This window comes from Peromyscus californicus, unplaced genomic scaffold, assembly GCF_007827085.1.
Source record: "Peromyscus californicus insignis strain IS unplaced genomic scaffold, ASM782708v3 Scaffold_8__1_contigs__length_139910024, whole genome shotgun sequence".
NCBI lineage: Eukaryota > Metazoa > Chordata > Mammalia > Rodentia > Cricetidae > Peromyscus > Peromyscus californicus.
In genome coordinates, this window is record NW_026294606.1 from 40587588 (window position 1) to 40599841 (window position 12254).

A 12254-nucleotide genomic window follows, 5' to 3' on the forward strand; every position below is an offset into this window, starting at 1 on the left:
ACCTTGTCTTGAAGAAAAAAGAAAAAAAAATACCCCTCAGATAGAAAAAGTCTAGCCCTGGCACATTTGTGGATTTTTTTGCATACCCTGGTGGCAATCTTGGAGCTACATCTCCAAAAAGCTGTCAGTATCCACTACATACTCTTTAAAGGAACACCCACCAAAAGGATATTGCAATTATAAACAGTTATGCACCAAACAAAAGGGTACTCAAGTTCATAAGGAAATATTACTACAGGAAAAACCACATATTTATTGTCACACAGTGGCAGTGGGTGACCTCCATTCCCCACTTTCCTCAATAGACATGTCATCCAGACAGAAACCAGAATAATGCTGGAGTTAAATAACATCCTAAGTCAAATGGACCTGCAGACATCTACAGAGCATTCCAACTAAACACTAAAGGATACACTTTCTTTTCAACAACTCTTGTGACTTGCTCCAAAATTGGCCACAATCTAGGACACAAAGCAAGTCTCTACAAATATAAGACAACTGAAAAAACTCTCTGCCTCCTACCAGATCACAAGGGGTTAAAGTTGGATACCAACAGCAGCAGAAAGTATACAAACTCATGGAAACTGAACAACTCACTACTGAATGAAAAATGGTGGAAAAGAAATTAAAGCCCTCTTAAATTGAATAGAAATAAAAACACAACACACCCACAGCTATTGGACACAAGGAAGGCAGTTCTACGAGGCCACTTCACAGCACTAAATGACCACATCAGAAGACCCGAGAGACCTCACAATGGTAACTTAGTGACACAGGCTTGTCAGGAAAGCTCTAGACAATGACAGAGAGGAACAACACCCCATCAGAGTAGATGACAGGAAATAATCCACTGCAGGATGAGATCAATGAACCAAACATAAAACACAATTCAAACATTCAGTGAAATGAGTTAGTTCTTTGGGAAAATTAACAGGATAGACAAACTTTTAGTCAAATTAAAGTACAAGGAGAAGATCTATATTTTCAAAAGTAGATATGAAAAGGGGATATTACAGCAGACACTGAGGAAATGCAGAGAATCATAAGGACATACTTTAAAAAAATCTACATTTCACCAAATTTGAAAACTTACAAGAAATGGAAGAATTTCTTGATATGGATGACCTATCAAAGTTAAGTCAAGATGAATTTAAACATGCTTATACCCTCCAGTCAAATAGAAGTCCCTAAGCCAAACAAAACAACAAAACAGAGCCAGTGCCAGATAGACTCTTGTGCAGAATTCTACCAGACATTCAAAGAAGAATGAACAACAATACTCCTCAAATCATTCCACAAAATAGTAACTGAAGGAACATTTTCTATTTCTTTTTTTAAAGCTGCCGTTATCCTGATACCAAAACCAAACAAAAACTCAACAAAAAATTATAGGCCAAAATCACTTATGAACATAGATGTAAAAATTCTCAATAAAATACTTGAAAACAGAGTCCAAGAACATAGCAAAAAGATTATTTACTGTGGTGGTTTAAAAGAACATGGCCCCCAAAGGGAGTGGCACTATTAGGAGGTGTGGCCTTGTTGAAGTAGGTATGACCTTGTAGGATGAAGTGTGTCACTGTGGGGGTGGCTTTGAGGTCTCTTTTGCTTAAGCTTTGCACAGTGTGATACTAAGTCTACTTCCTGTTGCATTCAAGATGTAGGACTGACTGCTTCTCCAGCACCGTGTCTGCCTGCATACTACCATGTCCTAGCATGGTGATGATGGACTGAACCTCTGAATTGTATGTGAGCCACTGCAATTAAAATGTTTTCATTTATAGGAGTTATCCTGGTCATGATGTCTCTTCACATCAATAGAAACAAGATATCTACCAAGATCAAAAAGGATTCATCCCAGAAATGCAGGGCTGGTTCAATATATGTAAATCAATAAACATATTCCACCACATAAACAGACTGAAAGAATAGAAATGCCATCATTTCATTAGATGTATAAAGGGCCTTTCACAATATCCAATACCCTTCATGGTAAAAGTCCTGGAGAGACTAGGATGCAAAAGGTTATAATAATGGCAATTTACAGTAAGTCCAAAGCCAACATAACCAAAACAAAGAGAAACTCAAAGCATTTCCACTAATATCAGGGAGAAAGCAAGGATGTCTACTTTTTCCATCTCTATTCAATATAGTATTTGAAGTCTTATGAGAACATTAAGAGAACCGAAGGAGACCATGGGGACACAAATAGGAGAGGAAGAAGTCAAAGCATCTTTACTTGTAGATGACATGATTTTATACATAAAAGACTCTAAAGATTGCACCAGGAAACTTTTATAACTGATAAACACTTTCAGTAAAGTAGTAGGATACACTTTAGCACATAAAAGTCAGCAGCCATCATATAACAAAAATGACAAACAAATGGAGAAAGAAATCAGGGAGACAGTATCTGTCACAGTATCCCAAAAAACATCCCAGGGTAACTGTAACTAAGGAAGTGAAAGATGTGTAAATAACAACTTTCAGACACTGAAGAAAGAGATTGAAGAAGACACTAAAAGATGGAAAGACCTCCCATGCCCATGGAGTGGTAGGATTAATACTGTGAAAATGGGCATCTTGCCAAAAGCAACTTACAGATCCAATGTCATCTCCATCAAAATTCCAACACAGTTCTTCATAGGAATAAAAAAAAATAGCTTTCTATGGGATATAACTCAGGATATCTAAAACAATCCTGAATGATAAAAGAACTGCTGAAGGTATCCCAGATTTCAAGTTGTATTATGGAGGCATAGTAATAATAACAGCCTGGTATCAGCCTAAAACCAGACATGTTGATCAGTGGAATAGATTTGAAGGCTCACTCAATAGTTCACACACCTATGCACAACTGATTGTTGAGAAAGAAGCCAAAAATAGAACCCCAAGAAAAGAGTATCTCCAACAAATGGTGCTGGACAAACTGGATGTCTGCATATACAAAAATGAAAATAGACCCATGTCTATCATTCTGCACAAAAGTCAGCACCAAACGGATAAAGGATGTCAACATAAGACCACATATACTGAATCTGATAGAAGAAAAAGTAGGGAATAGGTTTGAACTCACTGGCACAGGAAAGGACTTTCTGAACAAGACACTGATAGCCCAGGCACTAAGGTCATGACGTTAAAACCGTCTGTGCAGCAAAGGATACCATCACTGGGACAAGACAGCAGGCTACAGGGTGGGGAAACTTCTTTACAAATTATACATCTAATAGAGGGTCACTATCTAGAACATATTAAGAACTAAACAATTGAACATCAAGAGAACAAGACAATTAAAAATGGGCTACAGTACTAAGCAGAGAGCTCTCAAAAGTTGAAGTACAAATGGCTGAGAAACAAAAATATACTCAACGTCCTTAGCCTTCAGGGAAATGCAAATGACAACTACGTTGAGATTTCATCTTTCCCCAGTCAGAATGGCCAAGAACAATAAAGGAAAGAACATCACATGCTGAAACACTTATTCACTGCCAGTGGGAGTCCTAACCTGTACCGCCACAATGGAAATTGGTGTGGTGGTTCCTCAGGAAGTTGGGAATCCATCTGCCTCAAACTACCTAAAACTGGCATGGTGGCATATGCCCTAATCCCAGCACTTGGGAGGCAGAGGCAGGCAGAGCTCTGTGAGTTTGAGGACAGTATTGTGGTCTACAGAGTGAGTTTCTTGACAGCCAGGGCTATGCAGAGAGACCCTGCCTCAAACAAACAAACAAGCTAATAAGATCCAGTTATATCACTCTGGGGCATACACCCAAAGGACTCTGCATCCCACTACAGACACACTTGCTCATCCAAGTTCATTGCTGCTTTATTTATAATATCCAGAAATTAGAAACAGCCTAGATGTTCATTAACTGATGAAGGAATAATGAGAATGTGGCATGTTTATACAATGGAATATTATTCAGCTGTCAAGAGAAATAATATTCTGTCATTTTCAGCTAAATGGACAGAGGTAGAAAAAAATAATTCTGAGTGAGTTAACCTAGATGCAAAAGACAAAAACGGTATGTTTTCTTTTATATATGGATGTTGCTTTTAAGCTTTTGATACGTTTGCTACAATAACCAGAATCTGAGTAACCACAGAGATTAGTTACCTAGTGTAGGACTAGGGCAGATGGGAAGATCTCCCAAGGAAGGGGAAATAGAGTGCAGTGTTAGGGAGGGACAAGAGGAAACGAGAATAGGAAGATCAACGAGGTAGCTGAACGGAAGATAAGGGCAGAGGGGGAGTATGGGAAGAAGCCAAGGTCATTTGAACAACCGTATGGAAACCTACTGCTGTAGACGCTTCCTAAAATATATTCATACATGAAAGGAATCTAAGCAGAGTAACCAATAATAAGGAAGACAATGCCCTAACTAGACATCTAACGACACCAAGGGAAACGTCCATGCCCAGTAACAGGTTACATCTTGTTGAGACATTGGCTAAGGAGCCCCATGGAAACCTCCAAACATCACAGGCTACCACCAAGGGTATTGGTTATTTCCCCCACAACCGGATGGTTAAGCCATATTGCTGAAGATAACACTTTGGCAATGAACATGGAGAAGTCGAGGTGGTTTTAGAAGTCGCTATGTTCCTCCATACTTCAGGGCCTCAGGGAAAGCCTCAGTTAATCAGCCCAGCTCTCAATATTTCTGAACTTTTTACTTTTGAAACATACAACCACAACAACTGCTGCACAATGTAGATCACCAGGATTCATTGTTAGAGGAATAAATGAATGAATGACTTCTCATCCCTCTTTGAGACTTAGCTGCAGCCAGGCAACTCCAGAGCACCAAGCTCAGAGGGGATTTACCCTGCTTCCTCCGTCACACAATAGGATGAAGACCTAATATGTACTTGCACTGTCCAGTGTAGCCTGAATCTCTTCACTATGCAGCTCATCAAACAACCAGGAATTGATTTCAATATGATCACCGTCAGCAGTTGAGATTCTGTTTTTTCAGATGTGACTTGAATTCTCTCTAGTCCTTCCTTGTCACCCACGGTCAACCTGCTACACAAGCACCTAATAGACCCTGGGTAGAGAAGGAGGCCTCCTTCTGCGCAGGTTGGACTTCAGGGTCTTCTGGTGAGGAGACTGACAGACCTGCAGTTGTCCTCAGATAGCCCTGCCCATCAGCAGCTTCACATTGGAATTGTTGAGACTAAGTCTCCAAGCACCCTGCATCCACCTGCAGCTTTTAAAGACCATAGCATCACTATGAATTACACCATATCAGCTAGTTCTGATTCTGAAGCATCTCATACACAGACTGATGGGGTCCACACCCCTCTGGTTTTTATCTGAACAAGACTCTCTGAGCCGAGGGAGCAGGAGAGTTACAACTGTCCTTTGCCTCTCTCTTGTTTCACTGCTCTGGCATTCTCTTCCCTCAGAAGTCTTTCCTTCCTGCTCTGCTTTGTTGAAAAGTAACACAGGAGCTTCTCTGTTCACTGAAGAGCAGGGAAGTGGAACTGATGGTTGTTCTCTGTCCATTCTACTCTTTTGTATCTTCTGCTTCCGTCTGTGTCTACATGTAGTGGCTAATCTCGGTTGTCAGCTTGACAACATCCAGAATTAACTAAAACCCAAAAATGGCTGGGTTGACCTGTGAGAGATTTTTGCTTTGTTAGATCATTTGAAGTAGACTTCTGATCCTGCCTTTAAGGTAGGAAGACACTCCTTTAATTCAGATCTTTCAAGGTGAGAAAATCCACCTCTAACCTGGGCCACAGCTTGTGATCTATAAAGGACTTGGAAAATGGAAGTTTTGCTCTTTGCTTTCTTGCTCTTACTTCCAAGCAAGTCCATTCCTTCACTGGCATTAGAGTCTAAATGTCAGGCATTCCAGTCTCTACAGACGACCAGATGAAACATCCAGTCCTGTGGACTCAGCTACTGGATTCTTGGCATCTACAGCTGGATTATCTGGAATACTGACTGTAAGTCAATCTAATAAACCCCCTTTATTTATATGTAATTTTAATATAAATATTCTATTTTATATAATCTAATATCTCCTCTTTAGATAGATAGATAGAGAGAGAGAGAGAGAGAGATAGAGAGATAGATAGAAAGATTCATTCTCTAAGTTCTGTTACTCTAGAGAACTCTAATTAACACAATGGAGGCATTCCTCTTACAATCACAAAATATCCTGTCTTTTCAATTCCACATGCCCTTACCTACTCTAAAAGATGTGTCAAGTTTAATCCAAGTAGTCTGGTTGAATTTTGGCAACAAAGGCACTTGTCCAAATCTGCCCATTCCCGATGCAATGAAGGCTCAGGGAAATTGAGTATTTTTCTCAGGGTCTCAGAGTTGGGAGGTGGCAAGGCCTGAATTGGGAAACAGATTGAGTGTGTAATAATGAGTTCTTTTGTTGCCCCAACTCACCTATCACTGCCTGGTCTCCATAGTAACTCACCCATTGACACACCCAATTTCTAATCTCCCAACCTCCACAGCCTTGAACGTGGACTGGGCTCCTAGTAACAGTCTCCTGCCCCACACTTGGGCTGCGGCTCTGTCACTCTGGGATTTGCCAAGGCAGTTCCAGACCAGGTTGGCATTCAGGTCTAGGCTGCAGGAGGAAATTCTCCTGCGGGGAAAGAGCAACTGAGTATGTGTTTGCCATCTCAGCTTCTGGAGGAAAGAGAGCAAATTGTTCTGCTCCAGATCCAATGTCAGCAGGTCCTTTCCTGGACTGGACTGAGTGTGTGCCAGCACATCACCAAGCAGAGGAGCGTGCAAATGAGCCCTGTGTCCAGACACTGTTTTCTTACTTATATAGGTCGGAAGATTTCTCACGTGAGGAACGGAGGTGCAGAGGGAAATCTGCAGATTGTGTCTCTGAAACCAAACCTGGAGCTTCTTCCCATCCCCGAGCTGTAGCCCAAGGGTCACTGGCCTTGATCCCCTGCTTTAGGGCCTAGGACTTGGCCCTCAGCTGAGAGGCAGTGTTGATGGGGCAGAACCTTCTACTGCTGGCCCAGGCAAGCACCCCTGAGGCTTCATCCAAGAAGGAACAGCTATGTGATCTCAGATTTCAGATTTGGTACCAGAAGGATGCTAGTCCTGAATCTGGGTGGCCCACTGAGAAATTCCCAGGTTAGAGATGGTCCATCCAGGATATATGGGTTCAATGGATTCAAGACTGTCCACGGAGGATGTTGCAGCCGCCAAGGCAGAGGTGTTCTTCACGGGTTCAGTGGTTGTTTTTCAATACCAGGTGGGAGCCTTCCCAGTTCCAGGGACCTCTCACATGTGAAGCGAGTGTGATAACCACTATACTACAGAAACACCCTACATAGCCAATTTGCCGCTCTACTATCCAAGACAATTACAGTCTCCTTGCTAAGGTGCCATCCAGGAGTTACATATCTACATTAATAAACAGAACCGCAAAGAAAGAAATCAAACCAGGAAAAAAGCTGTGGATGAGAGGACAGTTAATGGTACAGGAAGGTGTCCTGGCTGGTTGTGTGTCAATTTGACACAAGCTACAGTCATCATGGAGGAAGGAGCCTCAGTTGCGGAAATGTCTCCATGAGATCCAGCTGCAAGGCATTCTCTCAATTGGTAATCAATGGGAGAGGGCCCAATCCATGGTTGGTGGTGCCATTCCTTGACTCCTGGTCCTGGTTTTTTTTAGAAAGCAGGCTGAACCAGCCAGGGGAAGCAAGCCAGTAAGCAGCACCCCTCCATGGCCTCTCCATCAGCTCCTGCCTCCAGGTTCCTGCCCTGTTTAAGTTCTACCCTGACTCCTTTGGTGATGAACAGCAATACGGAAGTATAAGCTGAATAAACCCTTTTCTCCCCAACGTGCTTTTTGGTCATGGTGTTTCCTCACAGCAACAGAAACCCTAAGACAGAAGGAGTAAGGAACAAATAAACGTACAGACAGATTCAAAAGTAACAAACCGGCTGGAGGATATGGGTAGTTCTTCCTCCATGCTAATCGAGCACTATAGCACTTCAGCTAAGAATCCCTCAATGCCCTGGACCTTCTGGTCCCTTTTATTTGCAGTCGGCCTGTGGTTCCCCGGGATCGCAGGACTGTCAAGTCTCAAAACGCAGAGCCGAAGTTCTCATTGGCAATCTTCTCAAAAGCTGTTCAGGACAGGAACTTATTATGCCTGTGCCATTTCGCTAAGATAGTGGTTCTCAGCCTCTGGGTCGAGACCATTTAGGAGTATATTCGACCGACCCTTTCACAGGGGTCTCCTAAAACAAAGGGAAAACACAGATATTTACATTTTGATTCATAAGAGAAGCAAAATTGCAGCTATGAATTAGCAACGAAAATAATTTTATGGCTGGAGTGACCACAATATGAGGGACTGTATTAAAGGGTCTGAGCATTAGGAAGGTTGAGAAACACTGCTCTAGGAGAAAGAGGACTGGAGAAATGTGGAGAGGCAACCAATCGCTGGTGGCAGTGGGGCGGTGAGGCTTCCTTTGCTTGTTGTTAGAGAGGATGGAGAATGTGTTCCCTTAGGACTCATCCAGAAAGATGGACGCATGATCCATTGAAAAAACCTGAGAACTTCAGAGAACAGTAGAAAAAAAAAAAAAAAAGAAAAAAACCCAAAAAAGTCCAACCTCTGTTTCCGCCCGGTTTCGAACCGGGGACCTCTCGCGTGTGAGGCGAGCGTGATAACCACTACACTACGGAAACGCGCCTTGGTGGTGCTTTTGTCACTTTCCAATTCAAGACAGACATTGTGTGTTCTTGCTGAAGTGCCACCCAGAAGTTGTAGATCCCAATTAACAGAGAGAACCGCAAGGAATGCAAGCAAACCAAAGATAAAAGCCATAGTGCAGAGGCGACATGGCCCCAGAAAGCTAGTAAATGTGGCTTGGGCGGCGCTCCAGGGGGAGAGAGCTCAGGCGAAGGAGAAGCGCGGGTGCAGGAATTCCCGCGTAGAGACGCAGCGTGCACCGCGCGGGAGTCGCGCACGTGTAAAGCCCTCGGAGGGAAGGAGGATGGAAGAGCCCGATCTCCCGGAGACACCTCGAGGAGAACATTGGAGACCTTTTGAGAGAACCCGGACAGGTGACGCAAAAGGTCACAGCAACGAGTTAGCAAAGGATTTACACCTTTTAAAAGTTAATTTAATTTTTTAACAGAGCTTCGAAATGGAAAATGGAGAGTAGTAGAGAGGGTTCCACGCAGGCCGAGTTCGTCCACGCGACGCTGTGGGTGGCAGTGCAGGGCTCTGGGTAGCTCCAGTGAGGCGCAGAACAGTCCTCCACCAACGAGCTTGAGTGGGCGGAGATAGACGAGGAAGAGGACGACTGCAGAGAGGCCGGCAGAGAACTTCCAGGACGGCCTGATTTAAGGGGAAATCCTAAGCCTGGTGGCACAGAAGAGGTGCTGACTCAGTGTCTGGCGAGTGAAGTAATAAAGAGACTTTCCAAACATTTGTAAAATGCACAGAATAAGGATTTGGGTGAGAGAAACTCCTAGGGGACTCTGTGCTCCAGGGAGCCTCCGCTGAAGTTTCTAGGTGTGAGGTTGATTTTCAGTCCTCAAATTAGTGGAGTTGAGCACATTTCCAACGCTGCGACATCTCACTAGAGATGTTTTTTCAGAGGTAGCATAAGAACTGGAGGATGTGGGTATCGATCCCACTACCTCTCGCATGCTAAGCGAGCGCTCTACCATTTGAGCTAATCCCCCGCTGTCGTCTGTTTTTTCTTGTACTTCCTTGTGTGTCCAGTGGCTCCGCTGGTCCTCACCAAATTGCCTGCTGTATCCTCTGTATACCTTAAGAGTCAAGGTCCAAATCGCAGAGATTCTTAGGTCCTAAGGGCTGAAAAGTGTAGGGAGTGAGCTAAGGGAAGAGTGAGAAAAAGTTGTTTCCGCCCGGTTTCGAACCGGGGACCTCTCGCGTGTTAGGCGAGCGTGATGACCACTACACTACGGAAACTCCCTACACTCCCGTGATTTCCTACTTTCCAGACATACATTGAAAACTTGCTGAGTAAATGGATTCATGATGACACTCGTTGTATGTACTTCTGTCATGGACTAGCTAAATCAAGGTAATTAAGGTGGCTGACCTCCTCATCCCCAGCCCTTGGTGACCCCACCCTACCCTGCTGCTGCCAGATGAACACTCAGATTCCACACTGTAAATGAAGTCCTGTGGAATTCGTCCCTCGGTGGCTGGTTCACCTCACTTAACACCATGTCCTCGGCTTCACTCCAGTGGTTCCAAGTGACAGAGTCGCTTTATAGAAGGCTGAATAGCTAACGTTCCACGTCTACCTGCTGAGTTTTCATCTGTCCGTTGATGGACAGTAGCTTCATCCTGTAACTTGATTGTTGGGAATAATCCTGCTGTGAGTGTGAGGGAGCCAGTGTCTCAGAAGACAAGGATTCCTTACCATGGACAGAGCAAGTATGAGTCAATGGCTGGCATTGTGCTCTATTGCTACATTTCTAAAGGAATTTCCGTGCTAGTGCCTTTAATGGCTGTAATAATTTACATCCCATGGAAACTGAGCAAACATCCTCTTTTCTCCACACCTCACCAACACCCGCTCTTTTCTCGTTCTGGTGGAATAGGAGTGAGGTATACCTCAGAGGGCTTTGACTCTCGTTTCCCTGGTCACTCATGAAGTGGGCACACTTTCATAGATCAGTTTGTCTCTTGTCTTTAAAAAACGCCTCTTCTGACCCTTTGCTCCGTTTTGTCAGGCTGTTCGTTTTCTAGCTGTGGAGCTTGGTGTGTATTGGGCAGCAAGTCCTCATGTGATGCACGGTTGTCCAGGCTTTCTCCCACTCTGTAGGCAGCCTGAGGCTCTGGTTGCTTCTTTGTGAGGCTTGTGTTTCGGGTAAGAAGCTTGTGGTTTCTGTCTTTGCTTTGGTGGCCTGTGCTTTTAAAATGCATCCAAAGCCACAGGCAGACTCATGGCATGCCGCTTCCCCCTGCTGCCTTTTCTGGCAGTGTTTTCAAGTCTTGTATTTAAGTCTTCAGTACATTTGGTATTTGCACCTGGTGTGTGAGATGGACTCAATTTCCTTCTTCTGCATGCAGACGTCCAGGCATACCACGTCTGCATATTGAAGAGAGCATTCTTTCCCTGTTGGGCCCTCACATTTTTGATCTCTTTTAGGTTTTGTTGTTTTGTGTGTGTTTTATTTTTCTTGGAGATAATTCCACCCTATACCCCCAAGCTGGCCTAGAACTCACTGTGTAGCCCAACCTTGTTAAACAAACAAACAAACAAGTAAGTAAATAAACAAACAAATCATGATGTAATAGTCCATAGCCAGGGCCGCTCTCTATTGCCCCATCGTCTATTGCCCCACCATCCATTGCCCCACCATCCTTTCTTGGGTCATTCTTGGAGCTTCAACCAACATTCTTGGGACTTTCTGGGAACTGGACCTTACAAGACTCCTGCACTTACTCAGTGATCCACTTTCTTAAGGTTGTTGACATCTACTGGTCTTTCTGACTTTTGTCTACCCTCCAGTTTCTCAGCTTAGTAGATGTAAACAGTCTTTTGTTTTTAATTCTTTCACATGCATTTATTAGGGGGCTGGGGCCGAGTGAGTGGCAGTTCTCCTGTGTGGGAAATCCGGACAAACACAGGAGTTGGTTCTCTCCTCCCACGTGGATTCCAAAGAACGAACTCAGGTCACCAGGCTTGGCAGCAAGTACTTTTACTGCTGAGTTCTCTCACTGGTCCTAGATCACCGCTCTTGAAGCCCCATTTTCTGACAGATTCAAATCCCTAACCTCACTAGAAGGGAGGAACCTGGTTTAGGGGTCTGGTTTTCAAACAGGGGTCTGAAACTGATAGGCACGATCTGCCTGATATCTCAACACTTTGAGGTGGAGCAGGATTGAGAATTCAAGACCATCCTGGTCCACCTAGGCAGACCCAAGCCTGCAAGGAAGGATTATGTAGTGAGGCCCTGTCTCTAAGTCAGGAAATAACAGAAAAACTTCTCAATCCGACTGAATTCACTTTCATTGGGTTGGGTTCCTGCCTGTCCTTCTAGGGAGGGCAGCAAATGCTCCAACTGTGATGTTCCTCACGTGGCTTGCTCAGCTGTCCCCGTCTTTTCCTGGTTCATTCCTTGATGCAGCACTCCCAGTGTCTACAGTAACTGACTCAGGCTGAAGCAAAAATGTCATCATCAGAAAAAAAGGTTAACTCACGGTCTAGGTAGCTTACAGCCATGTGACCTTATGCTATCCCAAGCCAGGTGTTTAAA

At 44.0% G+C, this 12254-nt stretch overlaps 3 non-coding genes across 3 annotated transcripts; all 3 read right to left on the reverse strand.

Moving 5' to 3' along the window:
- Window positions 1-8623: 8623 nt before the first annotated feature.
- Trnav-cac (transfer RNA valine (anticodon CAC)) lies at window positions 8624-8696 on the reverse strand. The gene has a single exon. It is a non-coding gene; the product is annotated as a tRNA-Val (tRNA).
- Window positions 8697-9628: 932 nt separating this feature from the next.
- On the reverse strand, window positions 9629-9701 carry Trnaa-agc (transfer RNA alanine (anticodon AGC)). Its single transcript has one exon. It is a non-coding gene; the product is annotated as a tRNA-Ala (tRNA).
- Window positions 9702-9878: 177 nt separating this feature from the next.
- On the reverse strand, window positions 9879-9951 carry Trnav-aac (transfer RNA valine (anticodon AAC)). The gene has a single exon. It is a non-coding gene; the product is annotated as a tRNA-Val (tRNA).
- Between the last annotated feature and the right edge of the window lie 2303 nt (window positions 9952-12254).